Genomic DNA, 11,891 nt, shown 5'->3' on the forward strand with positions numbered 1-11,891 from the left:
AAGTTTCAGCTTTACTGGCTGATTAGTTTCTGAGAAGAAGATTTTTAAAGATTTACTCTATATATTCCTATGTAAAACTTCGATCCCCCATTGTGGCCCCACCCTACCCCCGGGGGTCATGATTTTCACAACTCTAAATCTACACTACCTGAGGATGCTTTCACACAAGTGTAAGCTTTCCTGGCTGATTAGTTTCTGAAAAGATGATTTTTAAAGATTTACTCTATATATTCCTATGTAAAACTTTGACCTTCCATTGTAGCCTCACCCTACCCCCGGGGATCATGATTTTCACAACTATGAATTTACACGAACTGAGGATGCTTCCACACAAGTGTCAGCTTTCCTGGCTGATTAGTTTCTGAGAAGAAGATTTTTAAAGATTTACTTCATATATTCCTATGTTAAATTTCGACACCCCATTGTGGCCTCACCCTTCCCACGGGGATCATGATTTTCACAACTTTGAATCTACACTACCTGAGAATGCTTCCACACAAGTTTCAGCTTTCCTGGCTGATTAGTTTCTGAGAAGAAGATTTTTAAAGATTTACTCTATATATTCCTCTGTAAAACTTCGACCACCCATTGTGGCCCCACCCTACCCCCGGGGATCATGATTTTCACAACTTTGAATCTACACTACCTGAGGATGCTTCCACACAAGTGTCAGCTTTCCTGGCTGATTAGTTTCTGAGAAGAAGATTTTTAAAGATTTACTCTATATATTCCTATGTAAAACTTCGATCCCCCATTGTGGCCCCACCCTACCCCCGGGGATCATGATTTTCACAACTTTGAATCTACACTACCTGAGAATGCTTCCACACAAGTTTCAGCTTTCCTGGCTGATTAGTTTCTGAGAAGAAGATTTTGAAAGATTTACTCTGTATAATCCTATGTAAAACTTCGACCCCCCATTGTGGCCCAACCCTACCCCCAGGGGGTCATGATTTTCACAACTTTGAATCTACACTACCTGAGGATGCTTCCACACAAGTTTCAGCTTTTCTGGCTGATTAGTTTCTGAGAAGAAGATTTTTAAAGATTAACTCTATATATTCCTATGTAAAACTTCGACCCCCCATTAAGGCCCCACCCTACCCCTGGGGATCATGATTTTCTCAACTTTGAATTCACACTACCTGAGGATGCTTCCACACAAGTGTAAGCTTTCCTGGTTTTATGGTTCATGAGAAGAAGATTTTTAAAGATTTACTCTATATATTCCTATGTTAAATTTCGACCCCCAATTGTGGCCCCACCCTACCCCCAGGGGTCATGATTTTCACAACTATGAATCTACACTACCTGAGGATGCTTCCACACAAGTTTAAGCTTTCCTGGTCTTATGGTTCATGAGAAGAAGATTTTTAAAGATTTACTCTGTATATTCCTATGTAAAACTTCGACCCCCCATTGTGGCCCAATCCTACCCCCGGGGGTCATGATTTTTTAACAAATTAGAATCTACACTACCTGAGGATGCTTCCATACAAGTTTCAGCTTTCCTGGTCTTATGGTTCATGAGAAGAAGATTTTTAAAGATTTACTCTATATATTCCTATGTTAAATTTCGACCCCCCATTGTGGCCCCACCCTACCCTCGGGGGTCATGATTTTCACAAATTAGAATCTTCACTACCTGATGATGCTTCCACACAAGTTTCAGCTTTCCTGGTCTTATGGTTCATGAGAAGAAGATTTTTAAAGATTTACTCTATATATTCCTATGTTAAATTTCGACCCCCCCATTGTGGCCCCACCCTACCCCCGGGGGTCATGATTTTCACAAATTAGAATCTTCACTACCTGATAATGCTTCCACACAAGTTTCAGCTTTCCTGGTCTTATGGTTCATGAGAAGAAGATTTTTGAAAATTTCTCGAAAATTTTCATAAAATCCTAATTATCTCCCTTTGCAAAAGGGCGTGATCCTTAATTTTCACAAATTTAAATCCCCTTAGGCTATGGATGCTTTGTGCCAAGTTTGGTTGAAATTGGCCCAGTGGTTCTTGAGAAGATGTTGAAAATGTGAAAAGTTTACAGACAGACGGACAGACAGACAGACAGACAGACGGACGACAGACAAAATGTGATCAGAATAGCTCACTTGAGCTTTCAGCTCAGGTGAGCTAAAAACAAAATCTCACAAGTAACACTTTTAGACTAGAAAACCTCCACGGTGTATGATAAAACAAGGTCATGAACCATCATTCCACGAACAGTATGAATCAAATAGCGTATGCGCAGTATAATTTTAGCAACGATCAATCAAACATCAAGTGTCAAAAATCATTACGCGGGTATGATAAGGCAACTCACAGCGATCAAATTCCTCTGATCGATATGACGTCACAATAAGCAGCATGATGTCATATATTACTCAGAAACATGTCGATTTTAACTTTATCTCTGGTTTATATTATAAAACTTACAGACATAAAATATCACTAGAAACTCTTCTAACTGAATATATCTTTGATTTCTCTCTATTACGTATAATTATCATTGATGACGTCACAAGCATGTTTAAAAGAGAAGATCATGTCGGGAGACAAATTATCGGAATGCAGTGTAAACAATGCCGAAATAAGACTTATTTAATACAGATACCTAAGATTTAGATGAGTGTCAGTTCGAATATAATCAGGATAATACAGGCATGGATATTTTGTTTAATCTGCGAGTGTTATAAGGTAAGCGGATCGACATTTATATGGCTTGACCGGCCTTTCCTCTGTCAGTGTGTACAAAAAATGGCAAAAGTGTAACACTACCCTGGATATTAGGAAAAATGATTTTGGTAAATATCAACGGTACATGACCTAAACTACATGAAAAGTGCTGCTAGAATCCTATGCTTTGTTGTCTTAAACGAAAAATACGTAGTATTTTCAATGCAATTTTAGAAGTTGAGAGGGTTTCCGATAAATATTTACAATATTTATTTTATGCGATGTACAATAGGATTCTAGCAGTAATACTAATGAACATGAACTAATTTCCAATCGAATTATTGTAGAAAAAATACAAATGAACTTCGGGGTAGTGTTACACTTTTTGATTTTTTGTTAAGGTAAAAAAGTGATTTATTTTTAACTGTCACGTGATACCATGGCACGGCAGCTTCAAAGATTGAGTCGATTCCGAAGTAGAAACATAATATCTTGGTGAACTCTTTCACTTGGTATTAATATCCAGCGCTGTTTTCATAAAAATAAACATTTTTTTTAAATTGATCATAATTTTGACGGTCATTAAACTATGAGTTGCCTTAACCTACCCGCGTACCAGATGGTAAAACAGCTATTTAAGTTTATCATAAATTTAATCAACTAACATATCTGAAAATATGCGTTTACAGTAATAATGAAATAATTTTAAAAACTCCTAATTATAATGTTCAGTCAAAGCTGTCCTCTCTGACATATAAAGCCCCGATCTGTTGTTCCAGGTGTGGCTTCTAGACGGTAAGCGTCCGTGTTCAGTCTTATGTATTTGCCATCGTACGATGGTTCACCAGAACTCCACTTAAGATCTTTCATTTCTCTTCCTCGGTTATCAAAGTATTCCGAATTGAAAACAGTTTCGCGGGAACCTTGGACATACAAAGAACCCGTAGAATATGTCTCTGAAAAATAATATTATTTTATCAACTGGTTTTTGTTTTGTTTTGGGTTTTTTTTTGTCGAAATCAAATGAATTACTGTTTCGGCAATTGTGTGTAATAATAGCACATAAAAAAACAGATAACCCAGAAGTGTTTTTTTTTAAGTACACAATAATATTTTATCTTATCTTAATATATTCTTCTTTGCAAGTTAAAACATATACATGTAGTATAAAGCAATTTTTTAAGACGCCGTTTTGAAAACATACAATGTACATGTTGTACCTCTAAATAAACATATAATAAGTGGCCCATGGGTCATGTGAGCATAAAAAAGTCTTTCATATTAATAACGTTTACTACACTTAACAGACACCGATTTCTCGTTATAAATCAAAGCTAGTCACAAACCACCCGGATTCAACGGCACTGACGTTCTCAGTTTCAAGTTGATTACTCTGCTTTTATTTTGATAAATTAAAAAAAAATAACGGCAATATAAAAATTGTTTAGTTGAAGAACACATGACGATTTGAAATCCTTAGTACTTACTGATAAACCAGACGGCAAAATCGTACACACGATCAGAGGTCAACAACAGCAAGCGTGCAAACTCATCCCTGCACTTCGATCTGGCTTCGCTGATGGTCATTCCTGTTGAGTAATATTTGTAACAGATTCGGTAAGTAGGATCCCACGTATACCCCTTTAAGGAGCAAGTCTCCGCAACTTAAAATAAATCAAATGATCATCATCATTAAAATGTGTGGTTTTTTCATCAATAATGCCTAGTACTAATTTATATTACAAAAATCGTAATTGCAACACTCTTTTAATGTTTAACTCCGTAACTGCATTTGAGTATTTTTGCTACCAAGTACTTTCTTGAAAATCGTGATGAGTTTTTTTTGCACTTCAAATGTACAACCCTTATACTTATTTGATTACTTCTCAAAAATAAAGTCAGCACCTACATGTTAACACCAGCGCAAACGATATTTTTACGGTACTTGTGTATCAATTTAGTTTTTGAGTAACACTTCATTAATTTATTTCTTTATAAAACCACGGCTCTAAAATATAGTTGAAAAGGAATAATTTTTTAGAAAGATAATGTGGCTTCACTGCATGCATTTGAAACCACACAGGTTGACATTTGTGTACAGTATGAAATGGTAATGGTAAGGAGATCGGATATACAATTATTACACTGGTTCAGAAAATTATTCCTACATTTTCCAATATATTTCGATAATCACACTTGAAATTTTGCTCAATAAATTCACTTTCATATTATAAGTCCGATTTCACTTTAAGTTAACTTTAATCTAAACTTGTCTGTGTGAGGAGTAATGAACATTTAAAACTGCAATAGAGAAAATGTTGTACCTTTTTGTACATGCCATGTACCATTCGACATTATATATCCTTTGTAAAACAGAAAAGGATTCCCGAATCCTTCGCATGTATGAGAACAACTTTTTCTAAAAATCGAAAAGCAGTCTCGTCGTAAGACACAAGCGTTTAAACACTGCACCAGAGACTCGAATTTCTCTTCAAAAACAGGTAAATGTACCGGGGCTAAATTCTCCATTTCCTCATAGATACTGAAATATTCACTGCGTTGTCCACACCAGTTTATACTTATCTGTAGAGCAAAAACAGAGCAAATCAGATATCTGAACATTTCGTAAGGTCTAAAGATTCGTAATTGTTAAAACGTTCTTTGCAAAGCTTTGTGATTTCCAATTGCTGCTCCAGGTTTTCTATCAAGACTAAAATCACTGATCTTTATTTCATTACAGTCTTTGGAATGTTAGAGTGATATTTATACAAGACTTAATGTTTAGCACTTGTTTTCATTTTGATCCATAACTTGCATTTTGATGTTAACTTTCTTTCACCGGGAAACTTTCATTAGAAAAGATTAAGTTTCTATGATGGAGTAATGCAGTTTGAAAAAATCATAAAAAGCTTGGCATGATCATACTTCACTGCATTCATTCTATCTTCGAGAGAAAATCCGAGATACTGCTATCAATCTTAGTTATTTGATTTAAGGGAATAAATGAATTGATCGATCGATGAGATTTTAATTAAGAGGTTGTCCTCGATAGAATCATTCGAACCAAAAAAAAACCATGCTAATCAATTATGAACATCTGATTATGTCAGATATCCAGATATATAAAGATCAGATATATATAAAACACTTTTTAAAATAAGCTTTCGTGTTCAAGGGACATGATCACGATTATATAATTATGGTCAAATTCTATTTTTCTGTTTTTATTATTTACAATGCTTTAGAAATGCATTTCTAATTATCATGTCAAATTTGAGAGTTGTAATAAGCAAGATACAAGGCTCACAATTCTTTGTCATGTAAACAAGGCTCCTGTCCTGTTTTTGCTTACATACATGTATGTTCAACATACAAGTAAATATTATTTTACAAGCTGATTTGTTTATCTTATTTTTCATTTTAAGCAAAAATAAACACTTTTTAACGTTTAACACATTCATTGCAGGTTTAAAACAAAAAAATTTCACATCAACATTCAAAATGTAAACAACAGCTTTGTTTACTTTAAAAAGAATTGCAAGCTGTGTAACTTCTAACTCAATGGAAGACCCTCAAATTTTGGTTGCCTATTAAAATGCCTCACTGAAGTTGTTGTGAATCAAAAAATCGGAAAAGCAATTTTTGACCAAAATCGTGACCATGCCCCTTTAAGATGTATATATCATATTCTATAGAAACATTTCCAAGGTGCACAGGATATTCCTCGTAATACTCTATGGAAACATTTCCAAGGTGCACTGAAAATTCAAACCCCAACATTTCTTTCTTCTGATTTTACAGCACTCTCTAGGATATTCCTCGTAAGGTATTCCGTGCTCAAATGAAGCATTTTTATTTATGCAAGTGTTTGTGACGATGTTTAACTATGATGTGATAAATTTGATGGACCGTCTTTGTTGTCGTTGAGAAAAAACTAATTTTTAATTAGTTACAAAGTATTTTCGTCCCTTCATTATGAACTGTCCTGAGATAATACTCAAATCAAAGTAATTCCTATGAAAATGTTCTGTATTTAAACTTTATCGTTGCTAAGTCTATCTTGAAAGTCTTACTTCGAAACAACTCCGATAATGTTAAATTACAAGCGGAAGTAGGAGTTTTGGAATTATCTAGTATCATAAAATTACATACGTAAGTCTGTTTTTTATTTGCAAGACATCTTTAAATTGCTCTTCTTTGTCGTTTTGTTTTTCAAAATAAGTTTGATCGAAATGCATAAATATTGAATCACGGTTGCACAAGTATAAACCTGTATCGATAATTGTGCATTTTTTGGTCATAAATTAAATTCGTTTTATACACCTATGTTTACCTGATAGGTAAAATTTACTCAAACACAATGTTTGAAATAGCATGTCGCCAATATAATCTAGGTAATATATGTGACCAGACAATGCATGTTGAAGGCAAAGCCAAAACTCAAATTGTCAATAACCTTTTTTATAAACTTTTGTTGTCTATGTAATGGGTTATCATCATTACCAATGTTATTTCCACCTGCATGGATAACCAGAAATCTTGTGGATATGTTGAACACAAATAATATCAGCAACACTGTCAAAACTGAATCCTGATACTCCTTTCCACAACACTGATACACCTGGTAATGAATGGTCTATACCAAACATCTGATGAATTCGATGCATATTGTTCAGATTTTTTAATAAGAGATGAACCTACAATCCGTATTGAATCTACAATACCATAAACGTTAAACAATGCATTTATACATGTACATACAGCACTTACAAACTGAATTGATAATCAGGCAAACTGAAGAATTCATAATGTTGTTAGTTTAGATCGAAATTATATATGTAACCAACTCAGGTCTCGGGAACTGTTCTGAAGACCATCTTCCCCTTCTTTGAATTTCATGTTCAGCTATGCCCAACATGTACATGTGTGTAGCAGCTCTTTTTTCTGCGTTTAAAATGTTTTGCTTCAATCCCTAAAAATGTCAGTGTTTTGTGTATTAAGGTTAAAAACTGGTATGAAGGCAAGAAAGTACCTCTTAAATGGCATTATAAAGGGCCATCCTCCATAGATCTTACTTGCAAAAACGTCTCCAACATGTAAAAACATACTAATGACTGATGATATTTATAATAAAACCCTTGCCACATTGATCTGTTTTAACGTATGATAGTATGTTTGGTGAATTGTAAATCTCAGAGATGTAAGACATTTTTGTTAATGTTGTTTGATACAGATGTTAATTTCAATAATGAAGAGAAGACCGAAACATGCAATTGAAAATGCAGATCCAAATAATAAATGCTTATACTTAGAATAATCACTGTAGGTAATATATGGTGAACCAGCAATATTTTAAGCAAAACTTGATAAGTAATGGGGCATCTAATCTCTTTCAAAGGTTTGGTTTTTCTGAAACCAGCCAACATATTTTGTACAGTAAAAGTTTTACTGGGATTGTCCAGGCCAAGGATTTGCATATTGTTGCCCACAACTGACAAATAAACTTTCTCTGTCGAATATGCAATATCTTTTGAAGCTAACAAGGCTAACAAATTGACTATGTGATCTACCGGGAGTGGCCAAAGTGGCGGCTAACTAAACTGAAACCTAAAGTAATGAAAAACATTGCTGGCTTTGTCATAAGCAATCTTTGTGTTGTGTGAGAGACTCGCGTCAATAAAATGATTGACATGTCATTCAAAAGGCTCCAAAATTTAGAGTCTGAATCGGCAATCTCATTTCTATAACCACTGTCTTAATCTGAATGTTGAACTTTAATGACAATTAGACTAATTCTCTCAGGAATGACATTACCCTTTTATTTTTTTTATGTCTTTTGATTCAGAACTACTACTAAGTCTAGAGTATCAACATGGTGTATCAGTTTGCAACTTGTCAGACTACAAATAAAATTTTAAAACTGTAGGGACAAACTCTAAAAAAGTTATATCATTTCTCATATCAATGTTGCACTCCTTTGACCGACATAAATAAGACCAAGATGTCCCAAAACATCCAACTTTCCCTGAACTATCTGTGCAAGTTTTTCTCAGAATTCCCAATGTAGATCTGGAATTTTGTAGTCCCAATCAATTCATTAAGAAATTTTAACCACATCTGAAGATCATTATATTATTATACATATTTATACATGTATTCCTCTTGACAGGGGTATGAAATGATATGGTTTGGACACACCTGGCATAAGCCCATAAATGCGACATGTCCTACCCGCAGTTAATGCTCTCGTTTCCGATTTCATGAAATTCTATTTCATAAATATAATTTATTAATTTTATAATAATATGGACCACAATTTATTTACAATGCAGCTGTTATGCTTAAATCTGAAGTCGCATGGTTGACGTGGATTTACGCGACCCGCATTGCCTGTAATGTACAGTACAGGTAAAGTAACAACAACAAGCAGCAGCAGGAATAACGGTGAATCACACCGTCGCGGTGTCATCACGGTCGCAATCCATACCGCGATCAAAAACCGCGATGGTGTATCGCGAGAACGATAAAAATACCGTGACGGTAACGCGGGCCAATACGGGATCCGCATTGCCTGTACTGTATTCTTCTTGACAGGGGTATGAAATGATATGGTTTGGACACACCTGGCATAAGCCCATTAATGCGACATGTCCTACCCGCTGTTAATGCTCTCGTTACAAAAGCTAAAGACTGAAGCTGTATCAATATAATTTGGATTTTTCTTGAATTTCAAGTATACTTTTCTTTAATGCTCCAACTGTCTCTTCTGGAATGAAAATTGACGTACAAACTGAGGCTTTAACTAAACCAAAAAAAACATTTTAAGTTGTTGGACCCCCAGTCTTTTCATCTCATAAAGGAACACCTACATAAAACATGTAACAAATTTGCTAAAAACTATCCATTAATACTGAACAATTGCCTGTTCCTTGAGCTCCAGCAAACAAAAAATCATCTAAATAATGAGCAATTTAATTTAAGTTACTATGCTGTTCTACTGACCAATGTAAGAAAGTAGAAAATTTCTCAAACAATTCACATGATATGGCAGAACTCATTGATAAGTATTTTTCTATGTAGTATTTGTCTGGAAAATCAAACCCGAGAGGATTTAAATCCTCCGGTCTTAATTAGTAACAATCTAAAGCATTAACAATATCCATTTTTCTTTCTGTGCATTTGGACCTAGGTTTTGCACCATGTTAACAGCTTGATCAAATGATGAATAGTTTACACTGCAGATTTCAGAATCAATGAATTCATTAGTACTGTTTCCACGAGGAAACAGTAAAACTCCTAATGGACTGCAATTAAAGTATTTAAATGGTGGGCCATCAAATGGACCAAAAATGCGACCTAATTCTATATCTTTGCTCAATTTAGATAACAATTGGTCTTTATTTTCTGAGGCTGACACCATATTTTAACAAGATACAGGACCCGTAGGACCCACCGGAGCTAATCTGTAGTCCTTTGTAATTTCACTTTTTTAAACCCATTTTAAACTTAGTTAATTATTTCTAAATATATACTTTTGTTTCTAGCGACATTACTTTCCTCTTCTTTAAATTCGAAGCCATGACAGTGAACATTGCAATAAAAACAACTCATCATTATGTCTGAATGTTTTTAATCTTTTGCCATGTGCATAAACGCTTGTGAAAATTTCATGGCAATACCGTTAGTTACATGGGATTAGCGTGTGCAGTCAAGCGTGCCCCGAGTACCTCGCTATAACCGATTATAGCGCTTACAGCCAAAGGCACAAATGTTTACCTCGTAATATACGGAGTCTCGTTATAAACGATCTCGTTGTATCCGGAATGTTTAAAAAGGAAATAAAAAAGAAATAATTTGGGACGAAAGAATCATCTGTTGTAAGCGGTGCCTCGTAATATCCGAGCTTGTTACATGTAATATACCCGGAGGCCACAAGCAGCATAAATTAAAAATGCATCTGTCCATTCAGAAATGGAAGGTGTTTTCTTATCTTTTGATTTGTTTCTAATCTTAATCTATCCATCTTCTAACACAAAAAACTGTTGAGTTTCAGCTGCAGGATCTAAATGCAATAGTTTTGCCAGGTCAAAGTATTCATCATTTCAAAATCTTTCTTGTGTTGTCAATGGAACATTAGTACCAAGATCAGATGTAATACTACCACGGAGATTAAAATGCGTACCTCGTGAGCCACCAAAGTCGATGTTACAGTAAACATACTGGTTCTTTGCGTTTAACCGAATTGAGGCTCTAATACAGGCATAGTTGACATCTGTTCAGCACGCGGTGAGCTAGACATTTCACAAACATTAGGGGAACTGCTATTACTTATTAGGTTAGTTACTGACTCACTACAGAAATATATTGGGTTGATGAATCTCATTGATGGCGAGGCGAAGCCGAGCCGTCTATGAGATTGATCAACCAAATATATTCCCGTAGTGAGTCAGTAACTAACCTAATAAGTGTTTTGTTTTGTTTTCCCGAGCGACATATTTATTCACAAATAGCGATGATCTACGCAAAGCCATGTACAAGATGCCTTACATCTCGTCCAATTAAACTCATTTAAACTCTTCAGAATTATCAATACTACCTGTCAAATACGCTTTAAAAATATTCGCTTCACCCATATTACTTACAATGTTTTGTTGTTATTCAATTTTAAACCTCTGCAGAGATTTGAGCAAATTTCGACGCTGCCATTTTGTTCTGCTCCAGACACAACAATGTGACGTCTATATTCAAAGGGCAACTACTCCAATTTAACAATAATTCAAAAGGGCAACTACTCTTAATATTTTAAGGACCTACTGAACACGATTTCTGTGTAAAATAATATGAAATATCGAGATGAGTAGGTGAGGCGGCGGCCAATGACGGCCATGTTGACTAATAATAAATCTCAAAGAACCTACATAGAGATAAATGAGGCAATCACGTGCCATGTTTAATCCAATGAAAATGTGATATTTCAGTCCGAGGGAAAAGAATTGGAAATTTGGGTATTGTTCAGAACACTTGAATTCGGAAGTTGGTCTGTGGCCAGCGTGGGGCTCGTTACACGTGCTTGGTCTGGCCTTCGTGGGTCGAAATGATCGTGGAGGTCTCGCATACGGGTACTTTGATTTGGATCGCCGACACGCTCTCGCTTTCAGCATTCTAGTGCTAATTCTCTTGCAATAATTAAACAAGAAAACTGTCAAGACGTTG

The 11,891-nt window shown here is 35.2% G+C and overlaps 1 long non-coding RNA gene across 1 annotated transcript; it reads right to left on the reverse strand.

Moving 5' to 3' along the window:
• Positions 1-3,387: 3,387 nt before the first annotated feature.
• Positions 3,388-5,430, reverse strand: LOC136275857 (uncharacterized). Its single transcript, XR_010714360.1, has 3 exons — positions 5,003-5,430; positions 4,166-4,342; positions 3,388-3,634 (listed from the first exon to the last, which is right to left on the reverse strand). It is a non-coding gene; the product is annotated as an uncharacterized lncRNA (long non-coding RNA).
• Between the last annotated feature and the right edge of the window lie 6,461 nt (positions 5,431-11,891).

Source organism: Magallana gigas, chromosome 5, assembly GCF_963853765.1.
Source record: "Magallana gigas chromosome 5, xbMagGiga1.1, whole genome shotgun sequence".
Taxonomy (NCBI): domain Eukaryota; kingdom Metazoa; phylum Mollusca; class Bivalvia; order Ostreida; family Ostreidae; genus Magallana; species Magallana gigas.